Genomic DNA, 15,744 nt, shown 5'->3' on the forward strand with positions numbered 1-15,744 from the left:
TACTGTAATAGTGGATTATTTCCTCATTTAATTGACAACAAGAAAAACTTTTTGAGTGCAGATTCCTTCAAAATTAGAGTGCGGGAGTGATGAAAAGGTGAAATATGGTTTAGGCATCCACTGAAAATTATTTATTTCCCAGATTTTTGAGAGTAAACTCATTCCAAGTCTTATCAATCCAAACTTGGAGAAATCAATCAAAGGAGGATGACCTTGAACTAAATAATTCCCTTCTCAAATTTGCCTCCTTGTTTTGATAATGATGCAATTTTGTTTCAATGAAAAGTTTCAGATTTCTTTCATTTTTTTTTTCATTTTTTTTTGACAGATTTCTTTCATTTTATGCTTGTCACTTCATGAGCTCAATGCAGATCCTCTTCTTGTTTTACAGCGTCAATTTTAAAGGAGAGGCTTGGAAGGATGTAGATGATAGCGAGGGTAAACTCAACACTTCGAGAGGAAAGCCAGTAGATGCTACAGAAGGGTAGGCTCATGCTCGAGGATTCAAAACGAGAAGAAGTTTCAAGTCAAACTATCATAATGCAAGTTCAAGGTAAGATGAAGACAAAGTTCACAAAGATGCAAGAGTTCAGGTCATAGCTACGATAAAATTTCCAAGAATGTAAAATGAAGAAGATTCAAGAAGATGAAGCAATTTGGGAATATGCCACCACTACTGAGGACTTGATAATGTTGAGTAACAAGAGATAATTTCCCTTCATCAAAGTATTGATCAAGTCTACAAGATGAGGATGATGTGGTGGCACCTAGTTGTCCATTCCAATCAGGAAATTCTAGTTACAAATGTTTCAATCAAATTATGCCAAGCGTACACTGTTCACATTGGCTGTCAAAAGCATTATAGTTTTCTTATTGCCCCACAAGGTTGTGCCTCATGTAATTGGTTGATAATAATGGCAAGCCTAATTAGGGTTTGTAGGGATGAATCTTGGCCATTGATCTTGAATCAATCCTAGCTCTTCATTATTATTGAACAACTATATAAAGCCGAGGGCTTCTCATTTGTAAAGGGCTATAGAGTTAGAATGTTAGACATTAGAGAAGCTAGCTAGTAGACGAATTAGGTTAGCTAAGAGAGGAGACTTGGTGAAATTGTTGCCATAAGTTATCAAAGTGATTGATGATTCATTGTTGGTTTTCATGGTGGATTACTTAATATTGCTTTGAAGTATTGCACTATTTCTTCAATCCCTCACTTGGAGTAGATTTTATTTCATGTTGTTTAGAAGTAGTTTAGTTGGATGAAAGAAATTGTGGGTGTTTTCTTGCAACACTCCAATATAAACTAGTCCACTAGCCTCTTGCTGAATATGTGACTTGTGTGGTGAGCTATGATTAAACTATAATTGAATTGATATTTAATTTTTAGTTTTCATCCATTGATGGGATTGAAGAGGAGATATTGATTTGGAAATCATTTGAGTATTACTTAGGAGCTTGCACTAGTGGGCAGAGTCGCTGACGAGATTGCATCTAGTAGAGCCCAAGTTCATTCATACTTCCTTGTGTTTATAGCTAGGAGTAAAAAAAGAAGTTAAGTTCAAGTTGAGAGTTGAAAAATTGGAAATTAAAACTATATTTTCATGGCACATTGTAAAGCTAAATCTATAGAAGTTGATATTCATTGTACGAATAGCATAAGTCCCTTTGTGATCCTAGAAAATCACATTATTTCACTGAGTGAGTATCCACAGTTGAAAGGAACCTTGAAGTCATTTCATGATCTTACTTTGCAAGCTTAGCATGAGAAGTGACCTTAGTCAAGAGGGGATTGAGAATTTGGTGTTTCATTCCAAAACATTGAGTGTTTGATTCTATATGTTTTCCTGGAACAAATATCACATCAACAATATGCTATATATGTAATAATTTTGGTCACACTGCAAAAGTTCATAAAGTGGTATTGCAAATTTCTCTCAACAAAACAAGAAGTTTGAGAAAGAGGACAAAGAAAAGGAAATTACCAAAGTTTAGAAGGAAAAGAAGTTGTACAGGAGTCTTTGATTGTGCAAATAGCCTTTCCTCTGCAAAGTAAAGAGAATATATGGCACCTTGGCAGTGGCTGCTCTAGACATATGAAAGGAGACAAGAGCAAGTTTTTTACTCTAAGTGCATTAATGGAGGTAAGGTAAGATTTGCTTGTAATGCATCTAAATAAACCAAAGATAAAAAGTACTCTTGTTTTGGACCATGGGGAGATAAAAGTGGAGGATGTTCTGTATGTACAGGGTCTGAAATACAGATTATTAAGTACAAATGGTGTAATCAGGGGCACAGTTTGGTTTTAATTCAGATTATTGTGAGATTAGAAAAGATGGTAAACATATTGCTAATGCTAATGCAAGCAGGGTTGGTAACAATCTTTACATTCTTGATGCTATTAAAAGGGAGAAGTTGAGAGTGATTTCAATCTGTCACTGATTTACTGTTTGGGATCAGGGAGAGTTTTTTGTTGCCATTCTGTCAGCCCCATTTCAGTTATGCAAGATGGTTTTAGTTATGTCGGTTTCAATCATGCTGGGTGGTTTTAGGCATGCAGGTTGTTTCATCATTGATGTCAAGGGGAAGAAAAAGTTGAGCAGCTTTGTTTCAGAGAAAGTCAGCTTGTTTCAATTGTTGTCAGAGCAGTTCTTTGTTTCAAGGTTTATTTCAGGTGGCGTTTCCATCCATGACAAAAGGGGAGGTTTACTGAGTATATTGTCATTGATGTCAAAGGTTGATGATCAAGGTCGTATAAATCTCAAAGGATTACTCAAAGTAACAAAAAATTGGATTGAGCTACTTGCTTGCTTGGTCGAGGTGCTTGAGTTGTTTGACGTAGGTGCTTGAGGTGCTTGGTGTGCTTAAGGTGCTTGACATGCTTGAGCTACCTAGTTGCCTAGTTGCGTTGGTTGTCTGATTATGCTGCCCACATGTCTACTAACTTGTGCCATGTCATTAGTTGAATATTGCAGAAGCATGATTTAATTAAAAATAAAAATAATTGTGCCGAACTCATTTGGGAATGGTAATAATTCTGGAGGAGTGTTTTTGCAAGAAATTTGATTTTATTGTAACCTTTTAATTATATGGAGTCAAAATTGCCTAAACATGGAATTGGTTGCTGCATTAGTCTTGAAAATTGCAGCTATGATTAGATTCATCAGATTCCCAATTTTGGACGGCATCAGAACTAATTGATGGTACTTCATTTTTGAAAAAAATTCATTGGGCGATGACTTCAGGTTGTGTAATTTTTACTAAGTTGTTCTTCCTTTATGCATATTCTCCACGCTGTTGAATGATTCAAAAATACGTGACTGTAGCTTCTATTACTGTGATGTCCCCATTTTGAAATGGGAGTTAATAATAGATAATAATTAAATAATAGAATTTTATTAGATAGAGAATAATAATAAAATAAAATTTAATAAATAAAAATAATAATAATATACTATGATCTATTTATATATTTTTAAAAATAATAATATAATAAATAATTACTATAATACACTGGAAATAATAATTTAATATATAATAATATAATCATATTATATTAATAAATAAATAAATGAATATATGTAATACAATATAATTATAAATCAATAGTTTTAATTAAATTAATTAAATAAACATTAGTGATAGTCTAAAAGGTACAACCCTTTGAATTGTGAGACATATAAGGACACTGCACATTAATATTGTAAAGGACATTTCTCCTAGAAAACATTGGGTAAGGATTGCAATCAAGAGAACACATGATGTTGAAATAATTTACATCCACACATTATCAAACACATAAGATCTGGAAAACAAATGACAACCGATGAGGAAGGAAAGGTTTCAATAATCAACCAATAACAAATCAATTAATGGAAGATTCAAAAAATGAGAAGTCGATTAACATAACAGTGACCTGTATTCTAATCATTGACGATAATGTAATAATGTTCAAACTCATAAGTGACTTGTATCTAGTACCATCTTTACATAATCGTTATAATCGCCATTCAAGGTAAAATAGGTGATGAGGAATCAAGTAAATAAATAGATTGAATTTAGGCAAATGCAGATAAAACAAAAATCATTCTCATCGATCATGGATAATATAGGGGACTCCATCGAGGGATTTAGAGAAGAAAATAAGAAATAGAGGATACATACAAATAGTGAACAGCTTGGTAGCATATAATCATTGAAGACATTCTTAAAACATTGCCTCATGTTTATTTTAGTGTCACTGAAATATGTATACTAAAGATATATATTAACTAACTATTGAAGATTCAAATAAATTGGTGGAGTCTAATTGTAACGCCAAGACTTTATATATCTATGTATAATATACTAAAATTTATAATCCTACTTTAATTGATTCAAATAACAAAATAATATTTCTTTTCCGAAAAGCACAAGGAAGACAATTATAATGGCTATCATATCACTTATACATGAAATACAGTTTCATCCTCAACTTATATATTCAAGTGATAGGAGCAACAGATTTTACAAATTGTTAATCCAATGAAAGAGAAACTAACTTAACTATAATAGCCATCTGAACAATACACATATTAGAAAGCAGAATTATAAAAGTAAAATACCTAAAAGGTAGTTGTCTTGCATGGAGATCTTATAATTGAGTTGTGCAACCCTTAGCATCCGGAAGAGAGGAGAAGCATTGCCAAGGGCTTAACTTCCCAACCGCAGACCCTTAAGTATCCCCACACAATCTCTATTGAGAAAGGTCCTCCCTACCCTGGGATTAGACTTGGGACACCACTAAGCATCTTGGTGTTAGAGTGTCGGCTAGACAACCAAGTAGGCTTTGGATACCTTCCATGAACCTATCTGCCAACTGCTAGCAATTTGACCTCTAGTGATCACAACAGCAAGCATGCCACTAACCTACCTTGGCCAAGGATTTGTGTGGAAGCTATGTACCCGATTACCCACCACTCAACTTGACAACAAAAACTATACGATGGACTACCATGAGCTAACTAAGTTTGAAACACTTCTAATACTTGCTGATTTGTTACTAATTGTTCCTTCTCTTATCATGCAGGGATAACCCATGGTTCAAGGGTTATCAATTCACAACCTTCATCTCAACCATGTCGATCTTCCTTGATGAATTCCTGGGTGATTGTCCAAACATTGTATAATCACAGCCAATGCATGCTGGCCAACCTGGGCTTATGGCTTAACAAAAGATTCTTGATATTTGTAATTTATTCATGACTTTTCATAAGAGAGCTATCTCTTATCTCAGAGTATATATAGCAAATACCTTTGTATAAGCTTTCATTGTTGGATCTTACTCCAAGTTAAGCAATAATTCTGAAAATAAGATGTTATTACAGGTTGCCACAGTTTTGCTCAATTTAGAGCATATTTACAAATCTTATACAAATTAAAACAAATAGTTCATTTCAGATCAAGGCTCTATCTATGCTAACTGCCTTCTTAATTCCATGCTAATATTTACAAGCATGTTATATCAATTTTAAAGAGCGAAAATAGACATAAGTATTTCATGACTTGACTGTAATGTCGCTTCTTTGAAAGCTCAATCGATCTCTAAGCAATTGCTGGTGAAAGCAAGACCAAGGTTTCATGTATCTTCTGCTGAAAGTCGGCCTGCTGAGGAGGTAAAGGAGGCTAGGGTTGTTGGTTAGAGATCCTTTGTTAGGACATTGGTTGGCGTAGTGGTCTCTGCCACATGAGAAACAAGCCTTAGGCGGTCCTTTCCTCACTTCCCTTATTATCACGACCACTGTTGGAATTACCTTTAAACTCTTTATTGTTATTCCTTTTGTATTCCATCTTGTTGGGCTTTGGTGCTCTAATTTGCTTTCATTTTGTTATCTTCGATGGAATCATCCCTTTTAACTTTGTGTTAATTTAAGCAAAATTTGGGATCTAACACCATGGAGGATCTCAATTGCAAGTTACCACTATCATGTATAAACACCAAAAAGTGCTAGTCTATACAAGTCTCAAAAACATTCATGATTTTGAATGTGAGGAAGAAAGAATGGATTTGCAAACATATAAAGACATTACATATTTCATTGGATGACACAATCACTAAACCAAGGAGCGAAACATGTGGCATTTAACTTGGATATATATTTTATTCCCATATAATTTCATTCACGGGCCTAATCTCATATGCAGAAAGTACCCAATTGTAAGAGAGTAGATAGAAGTAAGGTTTGAAGTAATACGCATTGCAGAGGAAGTTGACAATGAAATATCAACTTAATTGAAGAAGCTTGGCAATGATAAGAATGATATTTTGGGCAGATCCATGAAAAGATATAAGGCAGAATTACAAAATAATTAGCATAGAATTAGGAAAGCATGTTTTTGCAGATTTACGTGTTTCGGCAGATATATGAAGCATGGTTGAGCCCCCGATTTATAGAAGATCTTTGAACAAGCTAAGAAAAAATCAAGTATAAGGAAGTAAAGGTATGCGGAATCACTTCTACGCTAATCTTGAGAGGACAATTATGCAAATAACAACTTAACTATTACAAAAATTTCAAGATACAAATAAAGTGCACAAATGAAACAACAATGAACACAACACAATGATTTATTGCGGGGAAACCCTTACGGGAGAAAAACCGCACATTACAAGCCCTACATAATGTATTATCAAATCAATGGAGATTACAAAACACTTGCAATGCAAGTTCTTACAAGAGTATCACCTCAACTCAATCCGAGAGGAACTTCACAAGCACCCGATCTTGCAAACAAAACTCAATGCTCAAACTCCTCCACAAGCCCTCCTTTTATAGGCTTCTCACAACCTGGAAACCACTTGTGGTTTTACAATACCATGTGTTAAACCCCTCCTTGACACATGTTGCAAATGCATGACTTGTGTTGCCCAAGATAGGCATGAAACAAGTTTGTGTCTCATGTCCAAACTCTCATGCCCTATTTTTGACCCTCATAATTATCATGACGAGTATAACATCTACAAATGGCCCTCCTATATTATACTATGGACAGGGAATCTTTTGATACCTCATTTTACCTTTTCAAAGGCACCGAAATGTAGTAAAATACCCAACAACTTTTGGAACTATCTAGAAAATATCGCAAGGTTGAGATGCATGTTTTCTCAACATCAAGGACAGATTTGTGAAGAGCTGGATGCAGAATGATACATCAAATATGTGCAGTGTAACACCTACCAGAAAATCCTTGTGAAAGAAAACAATTGGTCATCATTCGTTAAGAAAATTGGAAGTTGATATTTGCAAAAAGCATATTATTACTACCTCCCAAACTCTTTTAAGTATAAGACTAAAGAGAAGGTCTCTCTTGTAAACAAATATAAAGAAATCAGTACAAGTACCATAGACTAGACTGGGGCCAATACAATTTCACTCAGACAGAACAATGAACCTCATCAACTATCTTTTGTTGGTAATGCATATATCTTCCGACCGGGGCAGAAAAATGTTTGGAACATTAAAAGATTATTATAGCTAGCTATTGATTATCATCGTGCATGTACTATAATGTTAAACAGATTTGTCACTGCAAACGCTTTCTTCAAAATGACCCCATTTTCCCTATGAGCAGTGACAACTGTGCCAACAATTGGCAAGACTGCAACTAGATCACGATCTTCCTCTGCATTTGAGAGGGGCAGCTCCCTCATACGATGGGGGTATTTATGATTTTGTGTACTTTTAAGGGAAAGTACAAAAAGAAGAAAGCATTTAAAGGAGAATGAATAACATAAACCCTATGGCAGACATATGAATACCAATAGAATTTCACAACTGATAACAACTACAAAGGGGGTTTTTGCATAAAAATGTGTTTAGACATGCAACAACAATGAACTAAAAATGATGATCTCAACATACGAAGAGATGAACTTTTCCAATACACTCAGATTGAGATATCAAAACCTGTTTATGTAATTTGGCATCAATTGCACAAACTATAAATATTTTGATAAAAAAATCAGCATTTTCACTATGAGATAGAAGGGTTGCCAATTTAACATAAAAATGATAACATAGGACACCAAAAACTTATGATTCGAATTCTTCCTTTATTATCTTTATGGAAATACACAAGTTCATAAATCATTCTGTACAAAGTGTGAACTTAGGCAATTATCCAAAAGTTTCTCTAGAATATTCTCCATAGTTTTCCCCCACTGAGAGTCCCCTTTTTACAATGCAAATGAGGAATAACCACCCTATAACTACTTAACCAGTTTGAAGACCAGTTAGGATTTACCTAACTATAACAAATATCAACCCCATAACTAACTTTTAGTTACAATAAGTAACATAAGTCACCTTTATAAAGACAAATAAGTTAATAACTTGACATCAAGTTATGATTTTGCTGAGGTGTTCTTCGTCTTCATCTTCACCTGCTTCTTCATTGTTTCACCATTTGACCAGTCCAAAATACGAAATTCATCTCTCTCTATTGCAATGAACAGATAATTTTCAAGTTTTTCATAAAGAATGAAAAGGATTAACTTTTTCATCTCCAATAAATTAGTACATCATCCCCCATGAAGAATGTACAATCATACGTTGAAAAACTGCATCCCCTTTCCAACCTTCCAATATTCTCAACCATGCCTCAAAACAATCTCATGTCATCATCATTTTCCCTAGATCTTAAATCTTCATATGGATCCATTTTAGAGTTTTTCCTACAATATATTTGGAGGGATTCCCATCTGTTAAATTTGATCAGATTTATATGTATATAGTATAATTATAATTTGAGGAACTTTCTATATATATATATATATATATATATCAAAAATTTATTTTCATAAATAATTATACTTCTTTTACTTTATATCTCCAAAGAATAGTACCTTAGAAAAACCAGTTATTAATATTGTACCGAAGTACACAATGTATTCGAAGAATGTTTAACTGATGTGTTCGTTGTATATTATCTACATTTCGGTCTGCAACCACATTTATAGGTTTATGTTTGGTGAGAACATTCCACGGGGGACATGACCCCATGTGAAGTCAAGTCCCTTCGGGACATCCCTTCACACGGAATCATGTCCCCTCATGACATGGATTCTCATCCATGGTAACATAACAGCCGAGCGGCTTTCAGTAATCAAACAGTAAAGTATGACATCAGTCAATCTAATAATGTGTTTTGCACTTGGTCAAGTTACCAAATTTATATATATATATATAATTTCATCTATTATAAATGTATATTAATTCCTTAAGAAAAATACAATTATCCAATTCTCAAATATACTAAGATACTTATGTATATAATAATTAGACATATGTATCAAAAACTGAATTGTATAGTAATCAGTTATCCGACTTAAGCTACAAAACATCAACACTTCCTCTTAGCTAGGGAGGATAACAAGTATATCAATCACAAAGTGAAAGTGATATCACCTCAATGTAAGATTTATATGGCATTGTTCATGGATATCTTGTATTGGAGATATCCACCATAATGATATCATCTCATGATATCAAGTGTAATTGCCTAATAATATCAAGTCTCGTGGTATTTACCAAGTACTCAGAGTAATGGCCTATGAATATCGTCTCATGATACTCACCAAGCACTCAAAATTCACATAAGGTATGTGCACACGTATCACTCATTGATACTTACCATAGGGACTTTATAATCATGATTCGTTCACGGATATTAATCCTCCATGATGTATCTATACAATACAACTTATAGATATTTATTTGACAATATCTCTCTCTTAGTCAATATAGATCTACAAGATACAATCTATCATAATCTACTTAGATATTGATCATATGATATACATTGTGATAGAAGATTAAGTTATTGTAAGATTGTCACCTTGCAATAGCTTCTTGTTACATCCAAAAAATTGACCTAATTAAGTTTAATTATAGCAGTTGAGATGATTAGTCTTAAATCATCATTTTCCTCTAATCATGTGAAAAAGGAAGTTAGAGTTAACTGTTTATTTCATGTGAACTTGATTGTTTACAATTATTTTGTATAATTGCTAGTTAACCGTTGCTTTTTATATATTGATGATGGTTGCTAACCGTTGCTTGTCATATATTTGATAATGGTAGTTAACAGTTGCTTGTTATGTTCAGTGGATCATGGTAGTTAGCCATTGTTACAATTATCTGTGTTACATTTTGGTATTAATTTAAAATGGGAAGAGCTTGTTATTACTATGGAAATGTTGCACGGGTGGTTGCAGGAGCAGATGAAGGGGAGAAAGTGTTGTTAAAAGGGATTTAAGGAATGGGACACTGCTCTAGTCCATTTGTCTCATCATCAGGTATGGCTTTAACTATCTTGACAAGAATCTAGCGACTTCATAATAGGGTACATACATTGGACACACATGAGCTACTTGGGCAACATATAAAACATTTATATATATTTAAACATTATCAAAATTCGTACCTTTGTTGTTCTATGTTGGCATCTTCATTTTCTTCATCATTAACATATATAAATATATACATATATGCACATATTTATAAAGGTGTGATGCCACCATGATATTAAATCTCCAAGCTCGTCTCTAGTAACATATGTATAAATAGTACATGCATATATATAAATATATATATATACACACATATCAGCAGGATATGATGTTAGGATAAATCATAACCGTCTAAATTATGCACGTATATAGATATGCATATCTTAATAGGTATGACCTTGGACATTATTATAGTATGATGACATCACTGTGAAAGTAATACGTGTGTGTGTGCGTGTGCATATATATAACTATAATTATGGACTTCTTTTAATAACTCTTCAAAGGAGTCGCTGATGATTATGTTAAAATTATAAAATCTTTATGAGAGACGTTGAATACATTTGGCGCCTCTTCCTTTTAATAGGTAAATTGAAGAAAAATGAGGATCTTGCTCTTGTAAAACTATCGCGGCCTTATATTTAAAACTCTCTCATAGCCGAAAACGACATTCCATCTTTTTATTCGCTCTCGGCCTTCCTACATTAAGTATTGAGCCTCATCTATCTCACAGTTCTTACAGACCAGATTGCTAGCATTGTTCTTTGTTGATTGGATGGCTTGAGCCTAAGAACAACAAGACTTCCTGAGCCACACAGATCTACAATCAAGTTATGTTTATTTTCATTTCCTCTTATTTTAGAAAACGATGCCAGTACTTTCTTTATAAGTCTAAATCTACCATTGTTCCTCAAACTTTTTATGTTCAATGCTTCAAGCAAAGTATAAGTACTCGACTCATGTCTGCCGGCTTTTATTGTTCTTTCTTCGTGATTAAATGCCATCGGTTTTAGAATCTAAATGAGTCAGAAGGCATAAGCATGGCTTTCATATAGAACCGATCTATGTATATCTATGAAACATCTTAATTTTCTGATTTCTGATTCATCAGAAGAGCTTGATGCCAGAATGGTTTTATTTCATGTTTTCAGCTCAGAATCAGCAATATACTACTAATGGAGAATTTACATGCTTAGTAGCATAATCAATCACCAAGGATTCACCCTAGTCGGAAGGACCAATGAAAGAGGGTGAAGAGGTGGAGGAAATCCCTGCAAAAGGAAGAACAGAAATCAGAACTATTTAAGCATGATAAAAATATGTAATTAAACTCTAAGAACATCAAGTAAGCTCATGTTGTCCAATTCACATACTCTATTGTCAAGTCAAGCGGTAGTGAATCAAGTATCATAAGACCCATCTAAATCCTTGGCCAAGGTCATTAAAGGCATGCTTACCTTTTATACATCACATGATGTCCGTGGCGCCAGTTAATCAGGCATGTCCCTCTATTAACTGAGCGGACATTCTAAACATCGATATTGCTCGGATGGCTCGACTAATAGTGCCCCAAGCCTAACCCCGAGGTAGGGAGGGTCTTTCTTGTTAAAAAGATTGTGTGGGGATTAAAAAGGTCTGTGGTTGGGAGGTTAAGCCTAAGTTAATGCTTCTCCTCTTTCCTAAAAGCCGAGGGTTACACAACATCAACCGATATCTTAGACAGGATTGTATGTTTTCTTTCAATCTTTATCATTCAATACTTAATTCTTTCTTTCCTATAATTAATTCATGAAAAGAATGGAAAAGATTTAGTTTATATTATATAAAACAGTTAGTTAATTAGTTCCATTTTTCAGTTATGTTTCACATGAAAAGGATTGTAAGGTGTTATGAATATTTACTTCAGTAATAAGATTATGTATGCTTCTTCCATTGCTGCTTAAATTTCAGTATTTAGTAATTTATTTCATGCCTAGAAAATTTGCATGTTACATATGGTATCAGAGCGCTGGGTTCTGTTGGTTATCAAAATCACAGGTTAGAAACCTACGAGCCTTGCCTGCTCGATGCTGGGTATCTAATTGATTTTGGCCAACGTGACAGGATTAAATCCTCTACGCTTTAGGTTCCGCTGGACCAAGGCCTGTTTACCCAAATCCAAAACTCGGATGCAAAATGTGTTATAGCAGATTAAAGAAGACAGATTCCTTAATTGGCAAGTATCAAGGAAAAACTTCTAAATTGAGATTAATATCTTCAAATTTGGATTGCTGACTAAGATCGTGATTTGCTGAAATAAAAAAATTAAATTAAATTAAAATGAGTTACAAAGCGAAATTAAATTCTCAAAGAAAAAGATGAGGGAATGCCAACCTTGGATGAGGGAATTTAAGAGCAAGGCTATGACCAGTGCCAGATTCTAGTTGGGTAATAGAGTCAATGCAGATTTCTTACATACAACTTTATAGTGTTAATGGAATACTTGCTAATAATTTAATTAATTTGATGCCACAAAATGTTATATTTCAGCATATTCAAATTAGTCTATTACGTTTTTAACCATCATGTGGACGCAGTAGATACAAATAATAGAGATGGGATGATATCTTGTATTATTTGTATTAATCGAATTTGAACAGCATCAAACAATTTAATGTTCCAATCAAATTAATAAATTAAAGACAAATAAATAGATGAACCATAAAGGACGAGAATACATGCAATTTAACTCTACAACAAATAAATCTCTTACTGGTTTATTTGTGGGAGAAATTGTACCGAAGACTTCAGGCCTGTGATATTCGATTCAATACATATCAGTCCCACAACATCCAGATTTAAACTCAAAAATCAATGTTTCCTTGGTTTTGTTCAAGTCCCCAAAATTCTCCTTGGAAGAAAATTGATAATATGTATGCTTTTTAATAAATATGCATGGAATAATATATGCTGTCTTTCAAAGAAAGAATTGTCGCTTTTTGCTACATCACAAGCCTTATATTTATAAAAAGTGAAAGGGTGCCTGCTGAAACAGCACACCTTTTCACACCAACTAATCATAATCTTAATAAGCAACTCGCCTAATAACTATATCATCGATAGGTATAATATTTAGTGTTTTAATAAACTTTTAATCTTCTTTTCTCCATTGAAACCCGATGAGTTGTCTTGGCACATAATTATACTTTCGGCCTGCAACCACTTTCCTTCACACTAACGGCTTGCTTGCTACGAATTTACCAATCAATGATTACTTGGTTCAGATGTTCTCACGCTCTCCAAGTACAAATATCCTCCTGAAATCCTGCACCTCCATAACCAAGTTCCTGCACTCCGCTTCATGGTGTCCGCACACATGATTTGTTAAGACATCTTTTATCGTTCTGAGAACCCACATAGATTTTGCATGCAGAGGTGCGCTCCAACTTTGCTTATCACCTTCCAAGCTTGTCGTTCTTTGTCATTTCTGGGTTATTTTCATTGATCGATTATGCACTTATTTTTGCTTTTGCGTGCATTTCTTCAATTATATGCCTCTGTTCGTCGTGTGCGTACTTCACGTCCAATGCTTCCGCTACTTCGTGTACCTGCAGCAAAAGGAAATACATTAGAGAATGATTTAATGAAGGTTAAAACTTCAATGTGGATGCCGGATACAAAGGCTACTAATTTGCTTGAATATATGCAGTAACAGTCAAGATCTGAAGTTTCAGCATTGTCTCAAGTGCGTTGTATGTAGGTAGAAGAAATTTGAGATGATGGACCCGTTAACATATGCGTTCTGAGTGTGACTTAAGTCATTTACTGCCGAGACTTGGTGTAGGAGTTCAACTTGGTGCCATTTAAAATCTGTAGCTCTTTTTAACTTACGGCTCCTCCAGAGTGTTAAAGCCCTCTCCATCGTTTGAATATTATTTTAGCTATTGTCGATGTTCCAGCCCATACATTTAATCCTCATATCCCTCAACATATTACTTGAATTCTGACGTCTCCTGTAACTTTGTAATTCAAAGAGCTATAACTTGAGGATAACATATTTCTGAATATTTGTTGCTGAAGATCTTGATACCTGTAGATATCGGGCTACTAAGGAATGTGTATGTCTCCATATTATAGACGATATCAAACAATGCGTATTTAGTTCTTAAATGTTTATATTCTCTGTTAATTTCAAGCCTGACGTGAGTGCTATTTGTCACCATACATCCAGGACTTATCAATGGATAACTAGGAAAATCGTTTTTCATGGTTCCTTCCAATATTCGCAGCAACAATATAATATATCTGATATTTCTGGGAATTTCAGATGAGTTTCTCCATTCTCATCAAGGCTCTTCACTTTGTTCCCAAATCTCCTATCTACATAACTGTCCGCAGTGATTAGAATACAATGGAACTCCTTGAACACACTTATCAGGATACACATTTGTTTCTCATGTTGCAATTAAATCTGTGGTTTGGCAGGCTTATTACTTTCTGAGTATTACTGGAAACATCATCTGCTGAACATCTATATTTCCATTCTTTTCTCTGAAAGACTTCACAGTGGTATGGGCTTATTTTGCTTCCAGCAATCTGCATATAAACTCTCAAACCATTCTACAAATCTGTCCATACAAGTTTGACTTTGAACCTGTTTAGAGCTCCAACTCCTTTTGACAGAGATATTTGACCACTTATAGGAATGGCTTCCATATTTGCCCACTCCTTGTAGTAAAAATTTGAGACTTTAAATTTAGGTGCTATCAGGTTCGACACTAAACTTTGGAGAAATCACCTCACGAGATTAGTAAACCTGAGACTTTTTTAGATTAAATGTAACAGGATGCATACACGGAAGACTCCTTGCAAAAAGGCGCGGCATCCCATCTTTCCATACTTGATTAAAAACATGCCAACTACGACTATTCCTATTGTTCCATGCCTCGAAACAACGAAACTTTAAATCAAGCTCTGCAACGAATGAGAAAGGAAAGGGTCAAATGGACTCCTACCAGGAAGGCAACCTATAGAAAGAAGCTCATTCAAGTTTGGAACGCACACCAAGCTAACCCTCTTATGCATTTCCATAGATCTTGGATGGTGCAAGATATGTATAAAACCAAAACCAAAACTAAACGAGAAGCTAAAAATAAAATTTCAAAGTGATTGAATCTAAATGTAACACCCTAAATAGAGAAAATATTGTACATAAAGGTTGTTGTAAACATAGTTGGAAAGTTTAGAGTTGAATAAATAAAGTGGTTGAAAATTTTGTCCATTCGTGTGTTCCTTCTCCCACTCGTAAATTTTTTTTTTTTTTTTTTTTTGTATAAATGTATACAAAGAAAAAAGAAAAAAAACCAGAAAATTTGACGTAAAGAACTTGCAATTATTTTCAGGACAAATAATTAAGAGACATGAATAATGACAAG

At 34.2% G+C, this 15,744-nt stretch overlaps 1 protein-coding gene across 7 annotated transcripts in view; it reads right to left on the minus strand.

Annotated features, from left to right (window-relative positions):
- Positions 1 to 15,744, minus strand: part of LOC149541179 (RNI-like superfamily protein) — a 277,715-nt gene that overhangs the window by 120,343 nt on the left and 141,628 nt on the right. The window lies entirely within an intron of this gene.

Source organism: Cupressus sempervirens, chromosome 9 (genome assembly GCF_028749045.1).
Source record: "Cupressus sempervirens isolate cs-2001-9-10 chromosome 9, ASM2874904v1, whole genome shotgun sequence".
Taxonomy (NCBI): Eukaryota; Viridiplantae; Streptophyta; class Pinopsida; order Cupressales; family Cupressaceae; genus Cupressus; species Cupressus sempervirens.